The 12,500-nt window shown below is 43.3% G+C and overlaps 1 long non-coding RNA gene across 2 annotated transcripts in view; it reads right to left on the bottom strand.

Moving 5' to 3' along the window:
* The window catches only part of LOC126992564 (uncharacterized), a 30,928-nt gene extending 23,666 nt beyond the window's left edge, over window positions 1-7,262 (bottom strand). Inside the window, exons 1-5 of one of the 2 annotated variants that reach the window (XR_007746646.1) lie at window positions 7,188-7,260; window positions 6,731-6,856; window positions 4,156-4,302; window positions 3,249-3,336; window positions 2,448-2,670 (exon numbers count right to left, since the gene is read on the bottom strand). This is a non-coding gene — a long non-coding RNA (uncharacterized LOC126992564). Of the gene's footprint in view, window positions 1-2,447; window positions 2,671-3,248; window positions 3,337-4,155; window positions 4,303-6,730; window positions 6,857-7,187 lie in introns of both variants that reach the window. The other variant, XR_007746647.1, reaches the window with a different exon arrangement.
* Between the last annotated feature and the right edge of the window lie 5,238 nt (window positions 7,263-12,500).

The following is a 12,500-nucleotide window of genomic DNA, read 5'->3' as shown; positions in this document are numbered from 1 at the left end:
CACGGGGTAATGTGTTACTAAAGCTGATGATGGAGAATATAGTGACCCGGTGGGCATCAGATTTCACAAGGTATAGTGGACAGGACGAGCCATCCAGCCTGGACTTAGTCTTCACAAATGAGGTAAATGTGATTGAAAACATTGACTATAACCTATCAATTGGAAAAAGTGGTCATGTGGTGATTCAGTTTGAGATAAAACAAGAAAGAGGAGAAGTAAGGAAGGAAAGACACAGAACTGGAAGGTATAATTTTAGTAAAACTAACTACACTGAACTGGGGAAATATTTTGAAGGCACAGACTGGTCTAGATTCCAAGAAGCAAGCAGAGTGGAAGAAAAATGGAATATATTATTAGAGATTTGCAATGAAGGGGTTAAGAAGTATGTGCCAAAAGTGAAAGAGAATTGCGGGGGAAAGAAGGACGGGCTCAACATGAGATGCAAAGAAGCAAGGGGAAAGAAAGAGGAGGCCTGGAGAAGGTGGAGCAGAGTGAAACGGCAGAATGTCCGGGAACTATATAAACAAGAAAGAAATGACTATATTAGAATATGCAGAGAGGAAACACTGAATTTTGAAAGGGATATAATAGACAAATGCACAGACCAACCGAAGCTATTTTACAGATTTATAAACGGGAAACTAAAACAGCGTGAGGAAATAACAAAATTGAAAGTTAATGGCGAGATGTATGAGGACGAGTTGGAGATAGCGGAAGAAATGAACAAAAGCTTTCAAGAAGTATTCACAAGAGAAAGCGAGTTTGACGTACCAACTGGGCTAGGCCCAAGAGGGCCCTGCCTGTGACACAGAAATCGCAGTGCAGGAGATAACTAGTGAAATGGAGAATCTAGATGTGAGGAAGTCACAGGGTCTTGACAGTGTTTCCAACTGGGTGCTGAAGGCGTGTAGGAATCAACTGGCGGACAAAATACACAAAGTTATAAAGAGATCATTGGCTGAGGGTGTAGTCCCTCTGGACTGGAAAAAAGCTGACACAGTCCCCATCTACAGGAGCGGAAGAAGAGACGACCCACTTAATTATCGACCAGTTTCCCTTACGAGCGTAGTGTCAAAAATATGCAAAAGAACTGTGAAAAGGAAATGGATGAAGCACCGAGAGGAAAATGAAATCATCACAGAAAGACAGTTCTGATTTAGGAAAGGAAGATCATGCCTGACAAACTTGGTGTGTTTCTATTCAAGGGTGACAGATGTTGTGCAGGAGAGAGATGGATGGGCTGACGCTGTCTACCTGGACTTGAAAAAGGCCTTTGACAAGGTGCCACATAGGAGGTTGATGTGGAAGCTGGAGACGGTGGGTAAATTAGGAGGTGGTCTTCTAAAGTGGATGGAGGATTTTCTGAAGAACAGGTTGATGAGAACAACTATTAGAGACAGGAAATCAAGTTGGAAAAATGTCATGAGTGGAGTTCCGCGAGGCTCTGTGTTGGCCCCAATTATGTTTGCAGCATATGTTAAGGATATGATAGAAGGAGTGGATAGCTATATGAGTCTGTTTGCCGATGACGCTAAGATAATGAGAAGAGTGGAAAAAAAGGAGGACTGCTTGCTGCTCCAGAGAGACCTGGACACAGTGTGGGGGTGGAGCAGGAAGTGGAAAATGGAATTTAATACCAAAAAGTGCAGTGTTATTGAATTTGGAAAGAGTGGAATGCAACTAGAGGGACATTATAAGTTGGGTAAGGATAAGTTAGACAAGAAGACAGAAGAAAAAGACCTTGGAGTGATGATCACAGAGAACTTGTCTCCAGAGAGACATGTGAGTAAAATATCAGCTGAGACACAACCTGCTGAGGAACATCAGAGCAGCGTTCACATACCTTGGTGAGGACATGGCAAGGAAATTGACTGTGACCTTGGTACACCCTAGACTAGAATATGCATCAGTGGCTTGGTCGCCATCACTTAAGAAACACGTTAGAAAACTGGAGAGGATACAGAGAGCGACAACAAAAATGGCACCTAGTCTGAGCGGCCTGCCTTATGAAGAAAGATTGCTGAGGCTGAAAGTAGACTGGAAAGTAGAAGAGAAAGAGGAGATTTAATAGCACTGTATAGGGTGATGAATGGTGTAGAGAAATCGGATAGAGATGACCTCTTGATAAGAGAAGAGAGAAACTTAAGAGGAAATGGAAAACTGTTGAGAAAAGGAATGTGTAGAAGAGACATCAAGAAGAACAGCTTCCTGCAGAGATGTGTGGGGGTCTGGAATGGGCTGGAGAGGGAAGTGGTGCAGGCTAAGTCAATAAGCGCATTTATGGCCACGTTAGATGGAAGTAGTTGGAAAGGCAGGACAGCACCAGCACAGCTCCGTTCCTGTAAATCACAACTTTAGGTAAACTAGGTAAATACACACACACAAATGCTTCCTTCCTTTCCCTTTCCTTTCCATTCCTCCCCTCCCCTTCCCTCCCCTAAACTTACCTCCATGGGGTCGGGGTCGTCGCTGAAGGTCAGGGCTAGTACATAAGAGGGGGGGCACTAGCCAGGTACTCGTGGCAGCAATCTCTTCTGAGTTGGACCACTGCGCTGGGTCCTGAACTAGCAGTCGGGTGATGAGGTTGCTGGCGGGGGCGGAAGTGTGTCCTGGGCTGTCAAAGGTGCCCCCCGCCAGGATGTGTCGTTTCAGCCCTACCACTGTAGAAGCCTGCGGAGTGGTGGTAGTAGTAGTAGTAGTAGTAGTAGTAGTACTAGTAGTAGAGGTTATGGCAGAGTGTAAGGTTACTGAGGGCAAGTGAAGGGAGACTCAAGTAACCTTAGGAAACTCTATACAAGGACACACAACACACAGAGCCAGAGAATTAGAATTGTAAACAGAATCCCATTGACGAGTATCAGAGGTTATGGCAGAGTGTAAGGTTACTGAGGGCAAGTGAAGGGACTCAAATAACCTTAGGAGACTCTATACAAGAACACACACAACACACAGAACCAGAGAATTAGAATTGTAAACGGAATCCCACTGAGCAGCAGCAGCATAAGAATGCCTGGGAGCAGCACAGAGAGCAGAAAATAAGTTAATCAATGTAAAAAGCAGTTAATATAGTGAAATGAGTCGAGGTCCAGGAAGTTATAAGGCTAACTGTAATAGTATATCTCTTATAACAAAACCAGCAATATTATTATTATTAGTAGTAGTAGTAGTAGCACAATAATACTAGTAATATTCTGTATACAAGGAATGGTGAGCCTGCTTCCTAAGACATACAAAGTGTGTTGGCGTACCTGTCAGTGCCTCTGAGGGAAGATATTTGACGTGTCTGAGTCATCACTGAGACTGTCCAGCACGGCCTTGATAGGAGTGTGGAGTGACCTAAAAAATTGACCATAGGTAACATGTAGGCATATTGCACACACACACACACACACACAGGGCAAAACATTGTTCCTTATCACAGTTTACTGCATGCTGGGGTCACACATTTTGGCAGAAGTCCTTGACCTTACCCTCCTTGACCTTGCCTGCTGCTGCTGCTGATCTCAGGGAGAGAGAAATTTACACAGATATTCAAACCACACACACACACACTTTATGGTCCACACTGGGCGGTCTGCCCTTAAACCTGCCCTCAGTGAAATTATATTAATCAAATGGCACCAAGACTTTGCATTTCTACTTTAGTGAATACTGAGGTGAAGGAAGTGTTGGTCAAGCTTGTTTTTAAGGGGAAAAGAGAGAGAGAGAGAGAGAGAGAGAGAGAGAGAGAGAGAGAGAGAGAGAGAGAGAGAGAGAGAGAGAGAGAGAGCGAGAGAGAGAATACATAGACTGAAGCAAAAATATGCAATTGAAATTGAAATGACCCATGATGACCCAGAGATGCAGGGGTCAGGCCACAGAAAAAGAGCAAGTTTGGAGCACTACAATGACCCAGAGAAATGCAGGGGTCAGGCCACAGAAAAAACAAGTTTGGAGCACTACAATGACCCAGAGAGATGCAGGGGTCAGGCCACAGACAAAGAGCAAGTTTGGAGCACTACAATGACCCAGAGAGATGCAGGGGTCAGGCCACAGAAAAAGAGCAAGTTTGGAGCACTACAATGACCCAGAGAGATGCAGGGGTCAGGCCACAGAAAAAGAGCAAGTTTGGAGCACTACAATGACCCAGAGAGATGCAAGGGTCAGGCCACTCACCAGCACAGTGGACATCCTCTGGTCCGCCCAGGAGGGTGTGCCGGAGGGCCAGGAGCACCTCATCCCCTGGTCTATGGTGCTGGTGATGAGGGGACCAGCTCACTCCACGCCCAGGCCAGGGAGACGCTGCTCAGCTTCTTCACACAGCTGGGAACACAGGGCACAGAGTTATAATGATAATACTTTCCTATAGGTTCATGGTACACCAGAAGGGTCACACTGCCATCTTTCTTTATTTCTGTTTAGGTATTTCAATTGTTTATTTTCCAGAGAGAAGGAAAATAAAACTTATCCAGGTTAGGTAACATTAGTTTTGTGAACCTTCCCACCATGGCGGTGTTATGAGTTACAGGAGGCAGGAAAGCTGTGTTACTGATGCCAAGATTCTGAGTTTAAAGAGACAGAGAGAGAAAAAGTATCCAGGTTGGGTTACGTTAGTTTTGTGAACCTTCCCATCATGGCAGTGTTATGAGTTACAGGAGGCAGGAAAGCTGTGTTACTGATGCCAAAATTCTGAGTTTAAAGAGACAGAGAGAGAAAATGTATCCAGGTAAGGTTACGTTAGTTTTGTGAACCTTCCCATCATGGCAGTTACATGAGGCAGGGAGGCTTGCAAGGCTGTTTTACTGACGCACAACTTCTCAGAGATTCAGGAGAGAGAGAGAACGAAACTATCCAGGTTAGGTTAGGTTAGTTTTGTTGTGGCTTTCTGAGGTGGCTGAACTATGCTACACATTTATATACCTGGACTGACTTTTCTTTTTCCTTTTTTTCTTTATGATTATTTTGGGGCAATCACTGTTTCAAGGGAGAAAACAAAACTATCAAGGTTACTTTAGGTTAGTTAATAACAGTAGTAGTAGGAGTAGTAGCAACAATTACCAAAGACTAGAGCCTTATATTCTTTCCTTCAATAATGATAATAATAATGATAACAATAATAATGATATTAATAATAATAATAATGATAACAATAATAATGATATTAATAATAATAATAATAATAATAATAATAATAATAATAATAATGATAATGATGATAGTAATAATAATAATAATGATAATAATAATTGGCATGGCACTTATGACATAACTAAGATTTAACTCATTAGCAATTATTTATTTATCAATTATTACTGTCATTTATTTACCATTACTTTATTAAGTTAGTTTTGTGTGCCTTCTCACATCATGGTGATATTTTGAGGCGGCAGAACTAAACTATACATTTACCACATTTGCTTTTCTTTCTTCTTTATTACTTTATATTTAGTGTAAGTAAGAACAAAAGGTGCCAACAGAGAGACAGGGGAGCCACCAGGAACAAAATAGCATTGCCTGCATCAGGAGACACAGTGCTATCAATGTAACCAGTCTGTCTGCCTTGCCTTCCTGCCTAAACACACCGCCGGGCCGCATATTCCTGAAGTCTCTGCAGGTATGTGGTTCCTGAGTGAAGACACTCGGCTGTAACTTGGAAACTAACCACGGGCCATTCTGGAAAATACTTTCATTGTGATTCCCGCTCAACATTACCTGTAATACTTCCTACCTAACCTTACATAGCCTAACCGCCAAGTGGCCACAGACTACCCATATGCTTTTCAGAAGGCCACCCATCAATCCAGACTCAAGAAGAAACCGCCCAGTGAATCAAGAGTGAGTTCCGGGGGGCAGCATGAGCCAAGCATAACTGGCGCCACTATAAAAATTGCCTGCGCCATGACAGGCTTGAGCCAACCACCATCCAGGCCCATGAAGAAAGCCTACCGGCGCTACAGGCGGAGATGTAAAAACTTGCTTACTGATTATACTCAGCGCTCACCAAGATCACAAGTGGACAAACCAGAACAAAACCAGGCAAATTAATGTTTTTTGCCGCTGTGTGTGTGTTCCCCCAGTGAGCGTTGGACGCCAGCGACTTATTATCCAAAATCTCTAGAATCACACCCAAGATTATTGAGGTAAAAAGTGGACAAACCAGAACAAAACCAGGCATATTAATGTTTTCTGCTGTGTATTGCCCCATGCATGGTGGACACCAGAGCCACTCATTTCTGCAGGAGGCATTTTTCACAACACCGGCCCGCGTAGTGGGCCACCCTACCCTGCACTGTGTATTATTCCCACCCTCACTGCCTGCCCAGTATATTTAAACTAACCAAGCCTTACTTTACGTAACCTAGCAAACAGGGGACTTTGCTCCCTCACCCCTTCTATTTCTAGGAAGTCCTTTGTTAATGCACTGCATTCAGGGAGTAAAAATAATCCATGTTGTAAGCATTAACTTGGCCAGAGGTGGCTGTGCACGCTTTCCTAAATATTTTGCAGAGTCAGTCTTATTGATTGAATGCTATTTCAATCATCTGTTTATATATTAAACCTTTTTTTCACTTCCTTCCTTCTCTCTTCATGTAACTTAGTATTGAGCTGTTCATCCTTTCTGGGGTTCATAGGTGTACCGCAGGACCCCTGGGTAAGGAACACACTGTGGTAACCCAATGTGACAGAGATGAGCACCAAGGCAATGAGTAGCTATGCTCTAGACCCCAAACTTCACCTGTCACAAGCTTACCTCTTGAGTCTTTAATTTGACAGAGATGAGCACTGAGGCAAGGTGTCCCGGAGCGATGGGTGCCTGTACCCCGTACCCCCATAGGCCCCCCAGGGTAACGGAGCTACGCCCTGGAGCAACGAGGACCTGGGGAAGGCACACTGTGGTAACTCCGATGTCACGCCCGTCCTGTTACTACGCAGGATGTGACAAAGATGAGCTCTGAGGCGACGCGCACCTATAGTAGTAGTAGCAGCTATAGCATAAGCCCTAAACTTGACCTTACACTCAAATTTAAGGTCTGCAGGAAGAGGGAAGAGAGAGGAAGAGGAGGAGGAGGAGGAGGAAGGAAGAATGTAACGTAGAAAAATTTTCCTTACCCTCACCTAGCACCCATATTTATAGGCCTACCGCTCCACTAGACCGCCATACTGTAAGCTTACCGATGCCTCAGGGTCTCTCCCATAGGCCTACTTACTTTTAAAGGCGGGCGAGGTCAGGAACGTGAAATAAACGTAGATCTTTTTGAACGCCGCCCACACGTGCAACTCCCGCGGCAAAACGTAAACAAACCGAGTCGACGCGTTCTAGCGGCTCCTTTTTTTCTTTTCCCTTGTCTCTTCCTCTTTTCTTTCTTTCTCTTTGCCTTTTCTCTTCCTCTTTTGTCTCCTTATCTTCCTTGCTCTTTCTTTTTTCATCCCTTTTCTTCTTATCCTCCGTTCGTATCTCTCTCCTCGTTCTAGCGGTTTCCTTTTTCCTTTTCCTTTGTCTCTTCCTCTTTTCTTTCTTTCTCTTTGCCTTTTCTCTTCCTCTTTTGTCTCCTTATCTTCCTTTCTCTTTCTTTTTTCAGCCCTTTTCTTCTTTTCCTCCGTTCGTATCTCTCTCCTCGTTCTAACGGTTTCCTTTTTCCTTTTTCTTTTGTCTCTTCCTCTTTTCTTTCTTTCTCTTTGCATTTTCTCTTCCTCTTTTGTCTCCTTATCTTCCTTGCTCTTTCTTTTTTCATCCCTTTTCTTCTTTTCCTCCGTTCGTATCTCTTCGTTCTAGCGGTTCTTTTTTTTTCTCTTCTTTCTTCCTTTCTCTCTTTCTCTTTCTCCTCCTTTCTTTCTGCCTTTCTTCTTCCTTCCTTTCTTCCTTTCTCTTCTTTTCCTCCGTTCGTATCTCTCTCCTCGTTCTAGCGGTTCATTTTTATATGTATTTTTTCTCTTAATTATCTTTTATTATGACTTTTAAGGTTGAATCAAGGAATATTAAGTTAGTTTAAATATAAAGGGAATATAATCAGACCTTAATTATGGCATCGTTTTTCTCTTTTCTCTCCGTCTTTTCCGTTTCTCTTTCCTCTCCTTCTCTCTTATGTTTCGCTTCCTTCCTTTCTTATCCTTTCTCTCCTCTTTAATTCTTCCCTTCGTATCTTTTCTCTTCTTCCTTTCTCTCTTTTTCTCTTCTTTTATCTCCTTCATTCTGTTTCCTTTTCTTCCTTTCTTTCTCTCCCTTTTTCTTTTTAGAAAAATATTTTTAGAAAGAAGTTTAAGAAGTAGTGTAATTTTGTTGATCTCAAAATGTTCCTCCATCATCTGGCTCTTTAGGCTGCTAATATGACGCTCGTAGCTATTTCCAGTTTTCAGATGTAGGCGATGAGAGACAAGTCTCTAAATCGTGCGAGCCATCCCCACCCGCGGCGATGGCTCGGCCAGGGAGGTGGGTGGTACGGACACTCACAATACTCTCCATAATATTAATATAACTTAAGCTTGATTGGCTAATAAACAAGATTATATCTTCTACAAAACATTTGTATAAGGACAAAAGTATCCTCTCAATATTTAGAGGGAAAAAAATAAAAGAGAGCTACAAGGAATCTCAAAAATTTTGATATGTCTTCCTTCTCTTTTCACAAGCATAATATCGGAATATAAATCAACCAAATTAACCTTTTTATAATCGTTGCAACACCTATCATGTTTAAATTGATATAAATGTAATAAAAATCATGAAAAAATCAACCGTCCGAATCATCACGACTCTAAAAAGCAAATGTGTGGTCACTTCCTTTTCAAGCACGAGTCTTCACGGTTGATACACGGCAACAACTTCGCCGGTCATCGCTGCGTCACCGAAATAATTTACATCTCGCTAATTGGCACGTTTTTAAATCGAGAGATTACGATACACGCTGACAATATTACATACGAGATGCAAAAATCATAAAATAGAACTTGCATCGAAAATAACAGCTCTGAGGGCGTGGTTGTCCCTTTGTGGGCCAAGGCAACAAAGTTTTGCACATTCACACAAAATCTCGCGGCACTCAGTCCCATACACTTTACAATAAGTGCTATGGCCGGACCATCCCACTCTCCGAATCATCACCGCTCTCCCCTACTAATTAAATAGGCTACACTAGAGGGGGGGAGAGGGAGGAGGTGGTTTGGGAAAGCTAAAAATAGTGACAAAAGTGTGTTCATGACATTGGCTAGAGCGTTTGTCGGGACGAGAGAGAGAGAGAGAGAGAGAGAGAGAGAAGGTTTAGGAAGGGAATGGTAGGGAAAGGTTGAGAAAGGAAGGATTGTGAAGAGAAGGGTATGAATGGGTTGAGAGAGGAAGTAAGGAATGGGATGAGAAGGGAAGGGATGGGAAGGGAAGGGAAGGGAAGCAATGGAAAGGGAAGGTATTTATGGGTTGGGATAGGTTGAGAAGGGAAGGGAAGGGAAGGGACGTGAGGGGTAGGGAACGGATGGGTAGGGTAGGGAAGGGGAGTGATGAGAAGGGGAGGAACGGGAAAGGCAGGGAAGGGAGAGGAAGGGAAGGGAAGGGAAGAAAAGCGTCGGGAAGGGAAAGGTAGGGAAGGGTTAGGAAGGCAAGGGTATAGGGTTGGGAAGGGAACAGATGGGATGGTAAAGGAAAGGGAAGGGAAGGGATACTTTCCCTTCCCTTTCCTTTCCCTTCCTTCCTTTACCATTCCATCTGTTCCCTTGCCTTCCCAACCCTTCCCTTTCCATTCCTTTCCTTTCCTTATCCTTTTTCCGATACTTTCCTTCCCATCCCTTTCCTTCCTCCATCCCTTCCTTCCATACTCTCCTCTTCCTATCCTACCCTCCTTCCATTCCTTTTCCTTTCCTAACTCTTTTTCCGATTGGTTGGGAAGGAAGGAACCGATAGGATGGTAAAGGAAGGAAGGAAAGGAAAGGAAGGAAGAGAGAAGGGATGGGAAGGGAAAGGATCGGAAAAAGGGTAAGGAAAGGAAAGGAATGGAAGGGAGGGGTAGGGAAGGAAGGAAGGGTTGGGAAGGGAGAGTATGGCAGGGAAGGGATGGAGGGAAAGGAAGAGGGAGGGGGAGAAGGGTGGGTATCCGTCTATCTGTCTGTCTGTTTAGTTTCTCAAGAAACGTATTTTACTGTATTTTATTATTCTTTTATATCTCTTAACATTTTTGCTTCTAGTTTTCTAGTTCTCTTCCTAATCATATTTTATCTTGCTATATTTTTATTATTTTTTTCCTCTCATAATTTTTATTGTATTTTTTTCAATCCTGTTCTGTATATATCCTTTTACTGTCATCTTTTTCTCATTCCGTTTATTATCATTTTGTCTCTATCTTTATCTCTATCTATCTATCTCCTCAAGTCTGTACTTTTTTCTTCTTCTTCCTTTTGTTTTCTCTCCTTTTCTTCCTCTCTTTTCATTCTAGGGTTCTTTTCCCTCTCTCCTCCTCCTTCTCTCTCTTGCTCCTTTCTCTTCTTTTCCCTTCTTTCTCTTCTCTTCCTTTTCTCCCTCTTCCTCTTCCTTCATTTTTTTGTTCTTCTCCTCCTCCTCCTCCTCCTTTCCTTCTCTTTCCTCATGCCTTCCGTCTCCTCTTCATCCTCCTCCTTTTCCTACTCCTTCATTTTCTTCTACTATTTCTTCTCTTCTCCCTCTTTCTCATGCCTTCCTCCTCCTCTTCTCTCCTCCTCCTCCTCCTCTTTCGCTCCTGGGTACGCGGACGCCTTTCCCGGAGGCGCCTCCTCCTGACCTTGGAGGTGTGCCCTTCTTAACCCCAACACAGCTGTCCGTTGCTTTCTCTCTCTCTCTCTCTCTCTCTCTCTCTCTCTCTCTCTCTCTCTCTCTCTCTCTCTCTCTCTCTCTCTCTCTCTCTCTCTCTCTCTCTCTCTCTCTCTCTCTCTCTCTCTCTCTCTCTCTCTCTCTCTCTCTCTCTCCTTTCCCTTTCTCGTTATTTATATATTTATTTATCTCCTGTCTCTTCCTTCATCTCTCTCTCTCTCTCTCTCTCTTGATTGATTGATAGTTTATTGTTGCAAGTAAAACAACAAAGGAGAAAGGAGGAGCATGCCATCCCAACCCCCAGGCAGTACAGAGTGTGATTATACAACTAAGGATACATGTGTAAGTAGCACCAGGAAACTAAAAAGATACTATGGTAGGGGACAAGTGTTAAAAATATAAAGGCCTTGATTTAGTCAAGGGAGCAAACATAAGGGACTGTACATATGGACTACAATCTAGGGGCAAATGCAGGATACTCACTAAGCACAGCTGAAGGAACATTATTGTTAATGAGCCAGCCCGCCAGCCCAGGCAGGTCCCAGTGGCCCTGTGGGCGGTAGGCACTAATAGCAGAACATTGCAGGACATAGTGTTTGAGCGTGTGAGTCGACCCCCTGGCCTGACACACAAGCGGCAAGGTACAGGGTCAGCCCCACTGACCTCCCAGTAATATCTATAGCCCAGCCTCAGCCGCATCACCACCAGATCATAGGATGCACTCAGCCTACCATAAGTGTGGGTGCGGATACTTGATACCTGGGCATAGTGAATGCTGGAGGGACTGCCATCCTGACACCTCAAGGCACTCTTTATTCCAGTTCTTCCTTTCCCTCTCTCGTTATTTATATATTTATTTCCTGTTTCATCTCTCTCTCTCTCTCTCTCTCTCTCTCTCTCTCTCTCTCTCTCTCTCTCTCTCTCTCTCTCTCTCTCTCTCTCTCTCTCTCTCTCTCTCTCTCTCTCTCTCTCTCTCTCTCTCTCTCTCTCTCTCTCTCTCTCTTTATTCCAATTCTTCCTTCGGATATCTTGTTTTTGATATATTATATTTTCCTCTCTCTCTCTCTCTCTCTCTCTCTCTCTCTCTCTCTCTCTCTCTCTCTCTCTCTCTCTCTCTCTCTCTCTCTCTCTCTCTCTCTCTCTCTCTCTCTCTCGTATAATTTACTTATATATTTTATTCTCCCTTCTTGCTTTCCTTGTTCTTGTTTTCCTTCACGAAGAGAGAGAGAGAGAGAGAGAGAGTGTTAAGTGTTTCCCTCGGCTATTTTTAAGAGGAATGTCTTCACTTTCTTACCATTGGGACTCGGTCACTCGATCTGTTCACGTTGGCCATGTATGTTTTTCTCGTCTTTTCCCTTGACGAATCTTAATAACAATAACAATAACAGTAAAAATAACGATAATAACAGTGGTAATATTGTTGCCGTAGTGAGGTGAAAGAAAGCTTGGGAAACCACAGCATATATCTTTTTTTCCGTTTTTCCTCCTTGTCCTTTTATGATCCTGATGAATATAAGAATTTGGGGGCAAAGGCTGCGTTTACATAGAACTATACGGTATACGGTATACGATATTCGCTATTCGGTATACGCTATACGCTATACTCTATACGGACACGGCGGGTTACATAGGGCTGCACACGTACACTATACTTCCAGTCGGATGCCGTCAACATGGATTCTTCAGACGAAGCTATTAAACAATCATAAAATATGCAATGATGTTACTCATAGAAGTTATCCTCTTCTACACC

This window comes from Eriocheir sinensis, unplaced genomic scaffold (assembly GCF_024679095.1).
Source record: "Eriocheir sinensis breed Jianghai 21 unplaced genomic scaffold, ASM2467909v1 Scaffold49, whole genome shotgun sequence".
Classification (NCBI taxonomy): Eukaryota; Metazoa; Arthropoda; class Malacostraca; order Decapoda; family Varunidae; genus Eriocheir; species Eriocheir sinensis.
This window is presented reverse-complemented; position numbering and strand designations above follow the sequence as displayed.